General features: G+C 49.0%; 1 long non-coding RNA gene across 1 annotated transcript; it reads left to right on the forward strand.

Annotated features, from left to right (window-relative positions):
• Positions 1–1278: 1278 nt before the first annotated feature.
• On the forward strand, positions 1279–15879 carry LOC125942167 (uncharacterized). The gene is made up of 3 exons (XR_007464873.1): positions 1279–1409; positions 11518–11612; positions 15796–15879. It is a non-coding gene; the product is annotated as an uncharacterized LOC125942167 (long non-coding RNA).
• Positions 15880–19059: the final 3180 nt, after the last annotated feature.

Consider the following 19059-nt stretch of genomic DNA (forward strand, 5'->3'; position numbering starts at 1 on the left):
GCAAGCTTTCTGGTTCTTTTTTTTTCTTTCAATGATGATGATGATGACGATTTAATGGCATCCCCTTTGAAACGGGGCGGTGACAAATAGTCATCTAGCCTGCTTCATTTAATCAGGTATACTAAACATGTTCTTTATCTAGCTTTCCCTCGCGGATGCGAGCGCCATCTCGTGGTTCTGCAAGGAACGCAGGGGCGCGCGTGCTCCGCTGTGATTGGTTGGCCTATTCGCCAAGGGAGCAGTCAGATCGCATACGCACACGGTCACGAAACCCGACCGCAAAGCTTCGCTTTTAAAACTAAAGGTAGCGACATTTCTATCTCGCCGCCCAAGGCGGTGAGCGAGGGCAGAGATTATCCGCGCATCCCTGTTCGTGGAGCGGAGTATTTTGATATGTTAAATTAATAAAATACTACTGGCTAGAAGCTCGGGCGCCGATGTCGCGGAAACAAGCGCCCCCCCCCCCCTTTTTTTTTTCTTCTTTTAAGCCTTGCGCCGGCGCCATGACAGTTGCTCTTGATCGCGGTACCCAACCCGCGATCAGATAGCGCGAGGGCGAGCGGTGAGATAATTAGGTGGGTGCGGCTAGAATTAAGGAGAGGCCCGAATAGAAGAGGATGAATGTCGCGACCTTTGTTCATTCAGGGGGCTTAACTTTCCAATCACGTAGCTTGACGGCGATATCAAAGCAGGGTCTCTATAGTGCGGGCGGCGTGCGCACGCATTCACGTGGTACTTCTCATATTTCGCGGGCTTTCACATCTATTTGCCGGAAAAAGCAAGGACGAGATGTGTACCTTGGTGGCAACAGCTCGTTACGACGTACGTGTCCTGCGATTCTCTACGGCTGCCTAATTGACACCTTTGCAATCAAAATTAAAAAGTTAGATAACTACTTTTAATTAATTAGTTGCATGTCAATGACTAAAAAATCACTGGCGGTTTCTATATACAAGCCTCAGAAAAACATGCACTTGGTGTTATGCACGTAGAGTACACCGTGTTTTATTTTTTTCTCTCTCTCTCTCTCTCTTTTAACCTCAGTGTGTGGTATAGTTGGAACCCCCTGTATAATCAGATTTTAAAAAAGAAAAAAAAAACTTGTTATGAAGGCGAAACCGGATCCATGAAAGTATTCGATTCCTGGCATATGCGGATATATCTACAGTTGGCTATAATTTTGCGCGTTATGGCTTCTACGAGCTGTGCATAGATGTGTCGCGTGGTTATAATTGCCGTCATAGAGAAGGCGCACGGTATACGTATCCACGCCCGCAGGGCACTGGGCCGGGACAAGTTTCCCGAGGCGCCGCGACCGCGCTCCTGGTTCCCCATCATCGCCATGATCGTGCTCATGGCGCTGGTCATCTTCCCCACCGTCTTCTTCCTGCTCAGCCTCATCTCGAAACGTAAGCACGCGCATATATATATATATATATATATATATATATATATATATATGTCTGTGTGTGTGTTTGTGTGTGTGCGTGTACTAGACGTATAGATAGATCACTGCTCTAGAGCCCTTATAAGAACGTAGTGCCGTTGACGGAATGGCAGCATACTTAACACAGTAAAGAGCTTTAGCTTGTCCGGTATTCGGGTAAACGTAGGCGGACTGGGCGTTGGGGCGTAGGCGTAAAAGTGAGCGGCCTGTATTGTGCAACCACCTGGTGGCGCAGAGCTCAAGCAGACAAAAGCAGCTAATGATGCAGTAACCAAATGTATTCTACATCGCTGCTGGTGTAAATTTTCGGCAGCAACATGTTTACGTCACTGGTGAAAATTTGCGCCGGCGTTTTCCCGAATACCGGACAAGCTAAAGGTAACGCATTAGCAGCATCGTTGGTAGCGAGCCCTTGTGGCGATTTGTTCATCCACAACGCGTTAGACTTATTGCGGCGTTTTTACCGGTGTCTTCACGCCAGCAGCTATGTATGGCATGCATAGACCGCCGTTGCATATCTGCAGGACACTCTTGAAGGGCGTCACAAATTATGAGATAGCGCCACTATACGCTGTATTCGTGCCAGTGTGTCCGACAGCATATATATGTAAAAAGGCGTATACGTCATGCAGGGAGCATTATAAACGAAACAAAAGTGAAGCCAAGAAAAGTCGAGCGGACAGGGGATCATGTCGCGGTAAGCGTTTTCCGAAAAGACGACGACGGGTGTGACAGCAATGAGCGCCGCTGCGGCACCCACCACACGTTGTTGCACGGAAGACGATAAATGCATGACTTGCAAAAAAAAGAGAAAGGAAAAATAATCAAAAAAGACCGAAGTCAACTGACGAGCATAACGGGAGAAAAATGTACGCATATCTGGGCCGGTATTTTGCAGCGATGCGTTATGCTTTATTCTGTACTAGTCTTATCATTAGAGACCGGATTTTAGGCAAATGCCTTTTTGTTCCTTGCGCTCCTATTGCCCCACTTTGATATATGAACCTGAATTAAAGGTTACGAAGGGCTTTTATAGTGTTTCTACCGTGCCTATAAATGCCTATTTTGGCGTTTGTGCCGAAATGCCTATAAATGCCTATAAATGCCTATTTTCAATATCGGCGCCTACATGAACACTATTTAGCCTCAAGTTTCGCTTTCGAGTGCAGTTAGAGACCGTTATTCATGTTACCGGGCAACATTGACTGTTCGGAACTCTATGGGGTTCAACCTAGTCCTTTAGTTCAACCAACTCCCGGAAAACAACTGCTAGCAGCATTGAAATGAGACGCGCCGGTCAGCATACGCCGACGCGCTCACATTGCGCGCGCGGTTGGCGAATGCGAAACCGCGGAGAGCCGTCACGGGAAAGGAGAGTGAAGAGCAAAATAAGAAAGAAAAAAATCACAGCATATCCACGAAATGAATGATGATGAGTGGGCGAAGCACCGGGGGATCATTCGGGTAAACTACAGCTACGGACGAGAGATAAAGAGAGCGCGCGTCGGGAACGAGAGAGAAAGAGAGCGCGCGTCGGGAACGAACGCCCTTGTGCAATGCAGCACCCCTAGCTACGGACGAGAAAGAGAGCACGCGTCGGGAACGAACGCCCTTGTGCAATGCAGCGCCCCCAGCTACGGACGAGAAAGAGCGCGCGTTGGGAAGGAACGCCCTTGTGCACCGCAGCGCCCCTAGCTACGGACGAGAAAGAAAGAGAGCGCGCGTCGGGAACGAGAGAAAGAGAACGCGCGTCGGGAACGAACTGAAAAAGTAACGCCTTTGTGCACCGCAGCGCACCTAGCTATACGGACGAGAGAGAAAAACGCCGGAAGCGTTCTCCGGAAGCCGGAAGCTGGCTTCCGGAACCGGAAGCGGAACCGGAAGTGGAAACGGAAGCGGAAGTCGGCTTCCGGTTATACTATACATGTACATATATATGTATATATGCGTATACATACATACATAGCAGTCTCCATGCCAACCAGAGCTACGGACTTACGCCATCTAGTGAACACTTCATAAAACTACAGGTGGCTACCACTTACGCCATCTATTGAGCAATTCATAAACTAGAGGTGACTACATACTACTACTACAACAACTACTACTACAGAGGAGGGAACGACCCACACCCTAAGGAGCTTCGCCCCTAAAATGCGATGTGCACGAGGCTTTTGTTTTGCTTGTAATTTACTTTTTTAATGTGTTCACCGCCGTCGGGCGTTCCTTCTCAGCGTACGAGATCATTCTCAGTGACAAGAGGCACAATTTTGAATCCGAAAATCTGGAGATGGTGGTAGTTTGCTATAGTTTCCACAATCTTCACAGTGATTGGCCTGCTTGATTTAATCAGGTATACTAAACATGTTCTTTATCTAGCTTTCCCTCGCGGATGCGAGCGCCATCTCGTGGTTCTGCAAGGACAGGAGTAACTTCACTGCGTTCCGCGTGCTCTCCAAACATATTTCTTCAAACACATGCACTTAAAATGGGCGGAAGTGTATTTGGCAGTGTTGGGACGTCTGGCCTGTACAATTCGGATAATGTCATTGTATATGAGAAAATTGCGAAGAGTTGTACCTAACAGTCCTCATGTAAGAACATGCTAATTTCTTAATAAATTGTAGTCTCTCTTGCATTTGTTATTTGTTTGTTTTTGTTGTCTTAATTTAATTGCGTCAGGCAGACATAAAGTATCGTTTTTTTTAATCAGTATTCCCAGCCTTCAAGTATTCTTTTTCATGCCTGTTTCACTATATGCGACGCTCGAGTACAGTGGCCGTTGGACATGAATATGAGCAGTGTGCTTATTGAATGAAGCCAATTGATCGTCATTAGTCCAGCAGTTTTATGGGACAATTGCACGGCTATGTTCAACTGTTTGCACCTGTGTGCCATCATAGAGAATAACATTTCTTGTTTTTCTATCGTAGATATATAGGCCGCGCACGTCTTCGTTTGAAATTATTTGCATTTATTTAAAAATTTATTGTGCCTATATTTACGACGTTGGAGGCCTAAAACGTTGTTTTGCCTGCCTATTTTTGGCGCCTAAAACGCGGTTTTTTAATGCCTAAAGATCCGGCCTCTACTTATCATCCACCGCTCACGGCCGGCTGGTCCCGTTGATAACGTGAGCGGACCGTCGCTCTGACCACTGACCAAGCGCGAAAAGGCATTAGCATCAGAAAGGCATCGCTACAAAATACCGGCCTTGTTGGCACAGCACCCGAACAGGTGCGCGTCGATTAGGGCCTATGCCAGGGAAGCGTATATTGAAAGCCTAGAGGGCACTGCGGGCACAGCGTCTTAGCAACCGCGGCTGAACGCGATTGGCTGAAACGCCGCCGGCGACGTATTATATTCGCGACTCCAGCCATTCATGCGACACCTAGCGGCGAGCGCCGGAAACCTCGTACGGAGGTCGGAGCGTCGGAGCAGACGCTCCGTCCGTAGCCTTTGCACTGCGAGCGGGTGCGCGCCACCATCAACGACACTCCGCACAGCCGTGGAATTATGCTGCGTTTTGCAGTTTTGCGGCGTCGAAGAGCCACATGGATTGCGAATCTTATCATAAGCTGCGACAACGGCAATTGTTATGTGCGCAACATCTTGCCGGAGAAAGTTTTCATTTTTTTTTTCAGGCGAGGGTCGGTTTGTTGTTTGTGTGAAGAGAACGCGATACTGTTGCTTGTACTATGTTTGCAGTAAAGCGCTACACAACTTCAGAAAGTTTGCGTTGAGGTTCTTACTGCCATCGTGATAAATTTAACGTTCAGCGTATGCGTGCTGCAACAAGCAGTTTCATGTGATAGCCGGCGTGGTAATGCAGTTTATGATGCAAATGTCGCCGTGGTACTCAAGCTTTCCTTCATTAAAGCTGTTATATCGGATACATGCGGCACACAACGTGGAACTACCGAGTATGGTACATCAGCGAAAATCGATCGTTACATTGGAGTTTCAGGTACTCCCGGGTAACGTCGGTAAATCGTTCTATGTAAGCACAACATGTACGCGCCAGCATGCAAAATAACTATGGGGTGGCATAGCGGTACGCCTTCCTTGCGACGTGGACACTCTACCCGTGTAACTAAAGATGCGTAATTATCAAAGGAATTGTATCTCTTATCAGTGTCTGAAGGAAATTGGCAGTTCAGAGGCGAACACAGTTCTGGCCACTTAAAGTACAGGATACGTAAATTATAGAATAACATGAAAATTAATTAGATTCATAGTGCAGTAGCTTAGTTAACATTAATTTACACATAAACATTTGTTTTATTTCATTAGTTTACACAGCAGCCATAAGCGACATGTTCGTAGACAGCGGGGAGTAATCAATCATGGTCACGCCACGTAGCACAAGCCATACATGCACATGGTGTGCAAATGTGTTTTTATTGTAGTAAGCAGATCTTTCGGTTTCTTATTTATCGTATTGTTCTCTACGAGAGAAACAATGCGCCAACTACTGGAATAACTACAGCTAAGCGAAGCAACAGTCACGTTGAGCAAATCTTGAATGTAAAATAGAAAACAGGAACGCAAAAGTAGCAAGAAAGGTTCGCCACAGATTCGTAGTGCATGCTCGCGATAAAGTGCAAAGCTTGATTTTAGGTTCGCTTGCTCTCTGGACTGAAAAGAGTGTGCAGAGTTTGCGCCTTCGCCGAACGAAAATGTGTTAAGGCAACACCAATGAAAAAGTGCGCGCCGGCTGCGCATTTATCCGCATGTACAGCGGCAACAGCTGATCGAGCAAGTCGGTGCGCTGCTGCGGGCCATGTTAAACGTACCAAACTGAGCACGTTGTAATATTTCGGCAATCCTGGCGAGGCCAGCGTGACGTATCCAACTTCGCCGGCCGCTGTCTCGCACGCTCGAAACACCGGACTATCTATCTGCGCCTTAACAGAGACTCAAAGCAGCAGAAACGTGCTTTTCCGACCATCCAACAGTGCACGAGTACTTCGGTTCCACGACCAATGGGTTGAAGAATACATTGGTGATTTTCATCAGAATCTCGCGCGGATCCGCTGTCACGCCAGATGTTTGCACACACCGTGCGACCACTTCAGCCTCATTACCCACTGTGCCTCTCTCACATCGGCTAAAATGATTTGGTCGGCGTAAGCTATTCGCTTTCCTTCCACAAAATAGCGCAAACCGGCATCACGCTGCACGAAAATCATCAAACTACAGTGTACTGTACATCAAACACAGGGGTTTCGGCGACGCGGGGACCTCCGTATAACCGCCATGTTGCACAGTGTAGCCAGACGCGGCCAGTTTTAGCAGCGCCCCCTGCAGTTCATTTGAGTTGCGAATACCTGCTTCATATTAGCACCGGTAGAATGCAATGATTGTACACTTTTCAACAACAGTGCATGGTAAGTTACCAGTCAGGATTTGGCAATGCCTGCCGTATGCACTGAAACCCAGTTTTACGCGTATTCTTCCGTTAAATTTACTTCTCATGATAAGGTTTCTTGATAGCGTCGGATTGTAATTTGAATATACGAGAAAAAAGCCTGATAAGCAGCCAGAGATCTTTGAATGCTATCGCGTTCCACTCTTGTAGTCTCCGGGTTCTCTCAAGCCACCTTTGTGCGTGAGGCTTAGGCTTAATTGACGGCCAACTCCCTTGTGCTTGCCTTGTACGGTCGGGCTTCGGCGGTACCAGGACAAGCAGAAACACGACAACACACGACGGAATAACAAGCACAACAACGTTTATTGCTCCAGGGGATTCGCGTGGAAGCAGGCTAGTAGCTCCGTCCATCGTCGTGGCTCGCAGTCTTCTCCCGTTACTGACAGTCGCCGGCCGCGCCGCCCTGTTCTTGGCTCGGTCCAATGAGCGCGGGGCTCCGCGTGCACGTCACCGCTGCGTTTGAAACCGGTTTCCAACAGGGTCGCGCGACCGCACGAAAAGCCGTTTGGCTCCACGCACGGGAAGACGGGAGAAGACGTTTCCTCTCTTCACTTCCGTGGCGCGCGTAAGGACGCGGGAAATATGAACCTTCCTAATTGCCACATCCCTCCCCCCTTAAGACCGAACGCCCCTTGACTCCAGTGGCGCAATGTTATGGCGGTCTTGCCAAAACTAACCTACTCGCTGTCGCGGTTCCCTCAATGCAGTTGGCGGGTCGATGTTTTTTTTTATTGCTTCTCACCAGAACCCATTGTCTCGTAACATTACCCGAAGTCAGTCACACCAGGATCAGCTGAAGAGGGCATGGTGTACTTGTTGGGTTGTCCATTGTCAACCTCTGGTTAGATGGCTTGTGCCACTCCGGCCCCGCAGTAGCACGGCGCAGGGACGAAGGTGCGCTCCTTAAAGGGTCCTCCGAAGGTTAGCTCTCCATGCCGGCACTCGTCTCGCGTCCAATGGGCCCAGGGGGTGCACGAGCGCGGCTATCTGCTGGAAGGTTGGTTGGTGGCTTGGCTTCTTGATCAGCTGAGGTGCAGCCGTGGCTCCATGCCGTATGCCCTCGTTGACTTCCATGGCCAGCTTTAGCTGCTACTCCATAGGTGCTGGTTCTGCTGCCTCAGGTGGGTCCGGACTGGTTACGGTCTGTTGTGCCGACTGCTGGTATTGTAGGGGTGCGCCACGGGGGTCGATGGACATTCGCTTGCCTGCCCACGGTTTCGCGGCGCAGGCGCTTCCACAGTGCCTTCCCCCCGGAAGGACCGCTTCAGCTCACCGACGTGAATTGGTCCGCTAATACGACCTGTGTTCAGATCCCTCAGCTTGTAGTTAAGTCGCGAGAGCTTCTCAGCAACTTCGAAGGGCCCAACTCATTTGGGTGGTAAACCCGCTGCAAACCCTGTGCTCGCGTCGCTGAGCGCGTGGTTGCGTTTCAGGGCTAGGTCTCCCATTTGGAATTCCATGTCCCGGTGCGCTCGGTAATAGGAGGCCTTTTGACTCGCCCTTGCCCCTGCGCGGTTGCGATTCGCTTCTATCACGGCGTTTGCCAGGCGATCATGCAGCCGCCGTGCGTAGTCGGCGATTGGTGTTCTTGCGCCGGCTGAATCTGTCCGTTTGCCTGAGATTGTGTCCGTTGGCGTCTGGAGGTCTCTCCCGAACATCAAGAAAGCTGGCGTGAAACCCATCGAAATGTTTTCACTCGTTCTTAGGGTGAAGGAGATCGCATCTATGTGCTCGTCCCAGTGGTTGTGCGCTTGGGCGTATGCCCCAAGTAGTGGCTTCACATCTCGATTCCGGCGCTCCGTCACGTTCGACTCAAGACGGTAGCACGTTGTCTTCACCTGCCGGACACCCATCGCTGCTCACGTATCTCCGAAGATTTTCGACGTGAAATGCGATGCATTATCGGTGATCAGCCGCTCTGGGAACCCATAGCGGCAGAAGGTCTCCGGTAGTTTTCTCAGGACCTCCTTCGTTGTCGATCGCAGTCTTCTCCCGTTACCGGCAGTCGCCGGCCGCGCCGACCTCGACCGCCCCGCCCTGTTCTTGGCTCGGTCCAATGTTTTGTCCGCGGGGCTCCGCGTGCACGTCACCGCTGCGTTTGCAACCGGTTTCCAAGAGGGCCGCGCCACCGCACGAAAAGCCGTTTGGCTCCCCGCACGGGAAGACGGGAGAAGACGTTTGCTCTCTTCACTTCCGTGGCGCGCGTAAGGACGCAGGAAAATATGAACCTTCATATTTCTCACACTCTTAAAGGCGAAGCTTAAGCGTCTTCCAATTCTGATGGTGTTTCGCTGTACTTTGGTTCTAGACAACATTGAGGGGAATTTTGAAAACCGAGCCTTTCTAAATTTTTATTGGGCCCCATGTCGCAGAAAATACGGTGTCGGTGTCAACGGCGTCCAATAAAGCTATCGCGTTCCACTCTTAAAGGCGAAGCTCAAGCGTACACAAAGTTTTTGAATTTGTGATCGAATATTCAGAGTAATAGATATATCGAGGGCCTTTTTTTAAAAAAATCGGATATCGAAGATAGCACATTTCTAATCCTTAATTAAGCTGGATTGCTCTGAGACGCTGACGTTACTTGCACGACAAATAAAAAAAATTGAGGATGCTTAAACTTCGCCTTTAAGAGTGGAACGTGATAGCGTTATCGGGACCCATTCGCATCGTATTTTTCTTTGAGTAGGCTTCTCTGCAACACAGAACGTAGGAAAACCAGCTTACAAAGACCAAGCTTACACCGATCCACTTAAAGTCGGCTTCACTTTTAAACATAAATGCATTGCTGGGAAGACGTCTTTTCAGGGGCAATATAAGTCGTTTTATATTAAAATGTGAAGGCCCTAGGACTTTTCCCTATTATTTTATTAATTGTTTGCTATTGCCCCGACGCGCGCGCGTGTCGAAAACGCATTAGGCAGGCTACGTCCCAATTTTACCTGCCGAGGATGCGAGCGCCATCTGGGTATGATTTTCGGAAGTAGCCAACCCGAGCGCGCCTGTGTTGGTATGGTAGAAATGCTGGCAAAATGGGTTTGTGTTTGACTTTCCTCGTAATAGAATTATGTTTTCTCGTACATTCAAACAACAGTCCGACGCCACAATGTCTGTAGGCTGTGGTTAAGTCGTACTTTACCATTTTTCTGACCGATTTCACTGTGAGAAATTCAGTTTTTGTTCACTAACAACTTGCTCCACGAGTAGGGCCTGCACGGTCGGCGTGGTTCGGGATGATTTTCTCCGCCACGGATGCCGGCATCCACGCCGACACCGACGCCGGATTTTCTGCGACACGGGGACGCGCTATCGTATTAAAACATGATCAACCAAGAAGAAACATTCATTAAGTTTTTAACGAAATTCTTTACGGCCGATATTTCAATTTACGAATTTTAGCCACTGAGTTCGCAAGGCCTATCCATTTAGAACGAGTGCTGAGTATGACACCAGTTTCATAAATTTATTGTCAAATTGTGCGACGAATTACGATTGGCGTTCCAGTCGTTTTAACAGCGAAGCTGTTTGAGCCAGCCGTAATTTGTGGTTCGTATCAAGAAACTGCCGCACTGTAGCCATGGCAACCAGGAGGGCGGCGTAGCGCATGCGCACGTGGTCTCCTCCTCGCCAGCTCCTTCCCTTCCCGACCCCCGCCTCTCTTCTCTCCGCGGCGCGCTCACCAGAAAAAAAAAAGGCGAAAGCTTGAACTAGGCCGCGCAAAGCTCAAGAAACAGCGAAGCTGGCCGATTGATATCGAGCGGCTAGCATCCAACGCGTTCGGCGTAGGCAAGCAACAACGTTCTTGGACCTGCGCCAACCTTGGTTAGCCTGCCTGGGTTTATGGCGTGCCAGGAACGCTGTCGCTCGTAGGCGCCGACACGTCCCGCGCTAGTCACGCGAAATGTCGCGAAAGGAAAGGTACCTCCGAAAATGATCGCTCGAGAACACCTTCCAACATGCGTAGTTAAGTTCAACAAAGTTAAGACCTAGCAGCAACCAAGTCAATACCTAGCAGTAGCAGCCAGTAAGACTTGAGGATCGACACTTTCGCTGTGCCTAAGCTTTGCACGACCGAGTGCAAACTTGTCCGTTTTTTTTTTGTAGTTCAATGCGTAAAAAGGTGGAACGACAGTGCATTCTTACCCTATGTTTGACGGCGCGTATCTCTAAACGAGTACCACCCTCAGAGTCTGTTCCAAATGGATATTATATAGAGCACCGTTTACATTTTGCAGATTAAATTATGCGCGGTATATAAAGCGATTATATAAAGCTTAATTAACGAAATTATGTTTATTAGTCTGTAATGTATTTCGATTTGTTGTGTAAGCGATGTCCTCCTCGAGCAATCCACTTCAATCGGAGTGGCAAGATGGGCTTGTTGGTTCATCATGAAGGCTGTATTTCAGCGCTTAGTCCGTACGTCTCCTTCTTTGTCCTCGTCCTTACTAAGCGCTGAAATACAGCCTTCAATCGGAAATAATCATGTGATAAGAAAAGTGTGATGCATTTCGATTTATTGCGTGCAAGTGACGTCCGCCTCTACGTGCAAACCAGTTCAATCGGGATTAAAATTGTTATAAGAAAAGTGCGTCCCTGGCATTCTCAGTGCTTGCCACTCTCTCATTTCTACACGCAGAGAAAAAGGACAAATCCACTATCGCCCCTTCAGGCAAAAAGGACCCGAACAAGGCTTCACTCTGGTTCTGAGATCACAAGGCCGCATGCGACATGGTGAGCGGATGCACGTGTAGTATGTATATATTCGCGTATAATTATCACGTGGAGCCGAGCGATAAGAGAGTGCGATCGACTATTCCGCGGCTGGTAGTTGGCACCAAGCGTCTATGCAGCATACGTTGCTTGAACTCTTAAAAATAATTGTGGGGCCAGTGGCTATGGCGTTGCACTGAACAGCCCGAGGTCGCGGGTTCGAGCTCCGCCGTGGCGGCCGCAATCCGATGGTGGGTCGGAATGCAAAACATCGTGTACCGTGCATCCGGAGCAGCGAGGAATGTCAACAAATGAGGGACGAGCAAAAGTTGTATTGTTTGCCAAGGACTCGCTCAGAATCACGGCCTCTCAATACGGACACCCATTCTGCGGCGGGAAGGTCAGCCGTGGGCGTTCCAATGTGACGTGACCAGGATTTTTCTTTCTTTCTTTTTTTTTTTTTTTTTAGTGGCAGGCGGGTGTTGTCGCACGTCACTTCTGAAAAAAAATATCTCCGAGAAAGCGGGGAGGGGCACGCGGCCGACGTGAAACCTAAAAGCGTCAAACTATAGATAAATTTATGGCAATCACCGCCGCATTCTTTAACCTTGCTGTGCTGGGAGTCTTAGAGATTTTACTTATGACATCGACCTATACTCGGCGTTTGTACTGCATAGCTCGGGATGCCTCTCGTGAGTCGCGTGTGCCTCCGAGATGTGTAGTCGCGCAAAATTTTGTTTGCAGTAGCAAACTTTAAAATGTTTGCATTGGTTCGCGCGATCTTGTCTGATGCCTTTTAGTGTCACATGTATAATCACGTGAAAAAAAAAAAAAAAAAAAAAGAGGCGGAAAAGGATGAAGAGCTGGGCGCAAAAATTTCGAAGGCAACAACCGTGCATCGCAATTAAGCGAACACACAGGTGAGCTTTTATAATGAAGGCTTCTTGTATACATGTATATCTGCGCATTGATAGCGCAAGCACGGCAAGGCGCACCTGAAACAGCGACTGAAGAGCCAGAACACGTGGGACGTATACGTAACTGGTACACGTGGTACGGTACGTACTTGAACTTGCTGTCGCAAGTCCTCTAATGTTTCATGCGCCAAAGCCACGATATATTTTACGATACAGCGTCTTGTATGACGAGGGTGGCGATATGGGCTTGTTGGTCGGTCTTCATGGAATGATATCTGGATAGCGCAGCAAAACACGGACACAAGAAGAAATGAAGACACGTGCTAACTATCACCAACCCGTATGATACTTTGCAAATAATAACTGGCGTATCAGAATACCAATTAACAAAATTTTAATTAAGCTTTAATTAGAGCCTTGCAGGCGGTAGCTGTTTGTATGACAGATTTGGAGGCAGTCACATTTTAATGCGTCAACATATTATTTTTTGTAATCTTGAAAATTGCTCCTAATTTACCCGCCGTGGTTGCTTAGTGGTTATGGTGTTGGGTTGCTAAGCACGAGGTCGCGGGAGCGAATCCCGGCTCCGGCGGCCGCATTTCGATGGGGGCGAAATGCGAAAACACCTGTGTACTTAGATTTAGGTGGACGCTAAAGAAGCCCAGGTGGTCCAAATTTTCCGGAGTTTCCCACTACAGCGTGCCCCATAAACAGATCGTGGTTTTGGCACGTAAAACCCTATAATTTAAAGAAAATCTTGAAAATTGCTCGTAATTCGAAATGTCTGTTATCACATTTTAACACTCAATCCAAGCACTATCGAAACCGAACACGTGTCAGACGGAAACGCCCAGTGACGGTGTGTTTGACGAACATTAATTCTGAATGATGGCATGTCGCGGCGAATGCTGATATGCAGAACGTCGCGGCACATGCTTGCCAGACAAAACGTGCCGTATCAATACTTGCCGCGACTTTCTGTTTAAAACTTCGTCGCTCTTTGTCACAAGGCGTTGCCGTCCAATAAGATGGCCGGGTGGGGTTTTCTGCACTCACGGTGCAAATTGGTTTTGATGTTGCTATGATATTGCCTAGATTGAGCGTAGTACTTTAATGATGTCTTTATAAATTAATAATAATCAATCGATCAATCAAGCATTTATTTATAGTGCCCCGGAACAATAATAATAATAATAATAATAATAATAATAATAATAATAATAATAATAATAATAATAATAATAATAATAATAATAATACTTTATTCGTACTCAGAGAGCCTGAGTTAAGGCATACAGGCTCGAGAAGGCAGAGCTGCCAATAGCCGAGTGGTTTGCACCCCCAACCTGGGACCCGTGGGGGGAGCACTAAACGTGCACAGGGTTGGATTGTTCAGAGTCATAGCAATCGCGGTGCGGCCTTCATTATAGGCCCAAAGTCTTCAAGTTCAGGAAGGAATGTCCTGGTAGTAGTTCGTGGAAGCCGTCGCCACAACGCAGCAGTGTCTAAGAGGAACCGTGCCTCTCCGTTCGAGTGAGAAAGTGCTCAATGCGATTTGTACGATGGTTCAGGCGCGGCGCGTCCACTAATGTCTGGTCCAGAGCGAAAAGTCTGCAGAAGGCAGAAGACAGAAGACAGATGGTGGCAGCCGCGCTCGAGATGCAAGAGGTTGCCACGAAGCAAATCGATGCAGCGTATCAGTCGAGACGTTTGTGTAGGAGACGCGCTGCAGTTCCTTGGTGTGCTGCGGCTATCGAAGATATAGGCGGGACGACGCTGTACACTAGCAAGGCGGCCCCGAAGCGTCACAGAAAGGGGTATCCAGTTGGGGGAGCAATAACATTAAGGGATGGGCCGCAGCAGGGCAGTGTACAGCAGCCGGGAAGCAGTGGGCGGCATATGCCAACAGCACTGCGCTTAACAAATGCCAGCATTTGGCGGGACCTGCAGCTACAGTGCGGTGCCAGGTCCCGCAAAGGACAACCGCGAACCTAGCTCCACACCAAGTACAGCAGTTGACGTCACACGTCTGAGTTCACGGCCACCAAGGGTTAGCGCGGCGGCTTCACGGGGGCGATCGATACAGTCCAGAAATTGTCACTGCTCAGGATTTGTCGGAGTTGAGAGGAAGTTGGTGTCGCACAGTCCCCTGATGACACGTGTCAACGTCAACCTGAAGGCATACGTAGTCGGAGGGTTTGTGAATGGGCTGCAGCAGCGTTATGCCATCAGCGTAGAGAAATGGTATTGGAGGTAAGGTTCTAAGAATTAGTTGTAACTATACATAATTTAAAAATAGCGGGGCATAAAAATGTGAATGCCTCCAAATTGCCCATTAAAAAACTGCCCCCAAGGTTCAAATAAAAAAAAATCGTCGGCCCTTTGACTCCGTGAAGTTGATTAACCAGCGAAGCCGAAACGTGCGGCCCCGGTGTTTGTCACTGGGTTAATGCAGAGGGTTCATTAAAGTATTTCTCAATTATGAGGTTACACACACGTTCGGCTACGACGGCGAGAACGACGTCACTGACGGTATGCCCGCAGTCCGCCGTTGTCGCTTACGTTCGATGTCTCGAGTTTGCTCGGCGGCGTGGTTAGCAGCATTCGCCCGCCATTGCCGCTTGCGATTCTTCGAAATTAAATTGCTTCAAAATTAAATCTGTCCGTTACGTAAGGCAATGAATGGATACCCCCTTAAGCAATGGCTCATACCCCCGTAAACGCGGCCACCCCATTACAACGACAGTGAAACTCTACGCTGGAATGATAAACGACAACGGAGCCAGCTGTGGAAGAAGACGACGACGACGAATGCGGGAGCAGCGGCACGATCGCGTGCCGAGCACGAGCCAACGAGCCAGCTGCGGAAAAAGACGACGACGCTTGAGCCAATGCTGATGATGATAGTTTTCTGTGGAGAGGTGATTTCGCTTAGCCATATAAAGCTTCGCTTTAGAAAGAAATCTATATAACAATTGTACTGTTATTTAGTATTCCGATGCTCCCGTTATTAGTGTCAAAGTATGTCCGCCTAGCCGAAGAACGTATGTACAACAACGCCAAGGTCACTACTCGCATAGCATATTTATTAAAAATATGTATGGTCAGAAAAAAATCTGCTCTGTAGATACAGGCGTACGCCTACCTAGTTCAAAGTGGGCGAAGTTCCCCAGGAATGCTTATTGCACTACTAAATAAATGGCGGGCATCGCGCTCTTTCTCTTGCCTCTGGATTGAGTGCATTTAAGAATAAAGTATTATTACTCTATGTTTTCTTTATTTTGCAGCATGACAGCGACAAGGACAGCCTTCATTTTTGTCCATTCGTGAAGAGACGCATCTTCCCCACACTGCTTCGCCCGTGGCAAGCGCCACAAATAAAACACTTCTTGTCTGTTTTACCGGTGTTCTTGCGAACAAAAAAATATGCATGGAATAAGCCACGTTGACGACGTGCTTCTGCAAGTAAGAAAAATCGGCTTGACTTTTCAATGCAATATACATGGAATAAGCCACGTTGACCACGTGCTCCTGCATGTAACAAAAATCGGCTTCACATTTCAATGCGTTGGTAATATTCGTTCCAACCGAGTGAGTTATAAGTAACAATGCACTATTAGTATTGCAGAATAGTCAGTTTTTACCGTTAACAAATTTTTTATGTAACAATAAATCACGAAAGATGATCGCAGGCAACGGCCGCGAGGCGGCGCGGCCGTTCTTTCGCTATGTCTCTTGGGCGCATCACCGATGCATGGTTCACGTGAAGCACGGTTTAACCACCTAAATTGGTTTCTCAAAATTGTTTGTTAATATTGAGTCTCCCTGGTTGTGAGAGCTTTTCACTTTCACCTTTTCAGTTAGTCTGCAACATCCGCCTTTTTTGTATTTTACTTTGCGTTTCTTGTTTTCAAATACGAATTTTCTTTAGCATACCCACTGCCGCCCAATTCTTGCCCTATCCCCTTTAGTGGGTGCGATCCATGACAGAGGTTCATCATCATCATCATCATCATCATCAACAACATCAACGTTATCACACTCGTGCCTCACAACTCGTCTAACCAAGGCCGCCGGCCAACTTATTGAAATCCTCCGGGCCACCATAGACCCAAACCAGCGAGAGACGGCGGAGAAACAACTCGAGCAGGTGACCACTCGGGGAAAATCGACTCAGCCCATGTATGACGCCATTACCATATGGAATGGGGGGGGGGGGGGTAGCAGCAGCTTATAGAAGCCCCGAGCTAGTGGGCCTCTTCGATTATCCGTCCCTGAGAGTCCGAGGCATCGCTTTCAGCCAATTGTGCGTTGTGTGTGCAGCTTCTCGGACAGTCTGGGACTGTCGGAGACGGATAATCGAAGAGTCCCAGTGTTCGAACGATCCTGTGCGTGACAATCGCCACTTCGGGAGCTCTTCAGAAAGAACGGTTCGCCTGACCGTTCAGCTGACACACTGTTACCTTGCATCGGAGCGAAAAAAGCGCTATTCGAGAGCGAAAGTATTTTGCGGTCTTGCCCGACCCGATGCGCGCCTTGTCGCCTCGCCGCTTCCGCAGCTCTACTGAGCTTCGCTGTCGGAATGTCGGTACATGCAGGGCCTCCGGGCACACCGCGTCACTGTAGAGCGCAAGGGCGCCGTCCTAAACCGGGGACGGATCCATTGCAACGCGCGCCGGCGTGTCATCTGCCATCCTTAGGGTTGGCTGGCATGGAAAAGCCCTGCGCGAAATAACCTGTGAGCGCGCGCTGGCGACAGCCGTTTCCCCTGTGATTAGCCACTGTCACCAATTCGCGTGATCGTCGGGCTGCTTTAGAGTCTCTTTCGGAACTCGTGGAGTGATTATCGTGGGTGATTGGCCTTTCGAGAGGCGACCGCCCCGCTTTCCGATGCGTCGGTGCTGCGTGCCAGCGTGCTGTTGGCCGCTGCGCACGTCTTTGCAGCGATTGCTCGGTGCGCCTTTGAAGCGACGCTTTTGACTCCATTTCGAAGCCGGGCCCGCTTTCCGAATCGCGACGCTGACGGGACGCCCTCCCACCGCACCTGTCGACTGCCGGACCGTCGCGTGAGCCGCGTTCGGCCTCGGTGGCACATGGCGGTTTTTTGGCCCTCGGGGTCGCGTTGCAGGTCTGTGGATTCGATTGCCGTTGCCAGGGCTTCCGGTGCCGATTTGTTGGATTGTCTTCTGGAAGCGCCGCATGACGTACTGGTTGTGACAGCCGCGAGCAACTTGGACATCAAGCGTTGCGCACATAACAGTACGCCGTGCGAGTCGCGAGTGAAACATGTTAGGTTGTGCCGCTGCTTGTACTCGAACCAACTGGCTGGTTGTAGGACTGTAAAGCACTCGAGGAAAGAGCATACACAGACCTTAAACCAGTGTTTGACAGTATTTGTCATAAGCCACCCTGTCTTTATTCCATGGCCATAAGCAGACCTGTGCCTGTTTGGTCCAGGAAATTTAATGTTCATGTAGAAGCATTCACTGATTGACAGCGTGACCAACACTTCGCTCGTAGTTGGTGCAGTATTTCTTTCATTCAGTGCATCTTAACCTATTGGACCTACGGACTTTCTGAGTACATTTGATCATTACTATGAGTATCATTTTCAGCTCGCAACTTATTGCATCATAAATTCTAGAAGTTGCCTCACAATTCTTCACATCCAATTCTCTTTGAGCCCAAAAATTTGGGTTTATTTATTAATGGGGCGTGTAATGGGGCCTGGTAAATTTGCCAAGTGTTTGACAACCTGTTGTATACCCGAACCGTTATTTGCATTCAGTATCAGACATCTTTTTGTAAACATTAAGGGCAGAATTGCCGAGGCATTTAATAAAATCCGGAAAAATCTTGTTGCCTGGCTGTGCTGCTCTTAGAACTATTATGACGGCCAAATGCTGCTTTTGTTTGCGGCTGTCCTTTGGTGGCAGCTTTGGCCGAAGCTTTAACATTCATAGGGTGTTAGGTACATTTATTTCAGCCGAAACAAACATTGCCTTGATGAAAAAATTGGCAGCCGATACATGAAGTGAATGCTGATGATGGAGCGAAGCTCCTTGGATGATTACGGCTGCTGCTCAAGCTTTCGCTTCGGGGTCTTGCTGCCGTGTCCGGCGTGCTGCTGCTTCTCGCGGTCGTAGCTCGACGTTAGCCTCGCGGCGCTGCCATTGGGCTGCCGCGTCTCGTTCTCGAAGTGTAGGATCAGAGTCATGACGTTTGCGTTTACGTTCGCGCTCCTCCATACTGCAGTGCTAAGTGTAGCGACAGCGGTGCAGCGCCGGCGCAACACCTGCGCGCGGTCGGTATGCGCGCTGCGTGCGCGATGGGGAGCTACGTCGACCGCGGCGACAGCGGACATCGTGAGAGCCTAAGGAGCTTCGCTCCTAAAAAGAAGGGTGTGATGCATGAAGTGAGGCTGCTCCAGCCTACTAATTGCAGCGGGTTAGTGGCTATGGCCACTAAGCTGCTGAGGTCGGAGGTGTGGGTTCGTTCCCGCCCGTGGCGCCCACATTTTCATGGGGGCGAAACGCAAAAGCATTTAGGTA

The sequence above is a fragment of the Dermacentor silvarum genome, chromosome 1 (assembly GCF_013339745.2).
Source record: "Dermacentor silvarum isolate Dsil-2018 chromosome 1, BIME_Dsil_1.4, whole genome shotgun sequence".
Lineage (NCBI taxonomy): Eukaryota > Metazoa > Arthropoda > Arachnida > Ixodida > Ixodidae > Dermacentor > Dermacentor silvarum.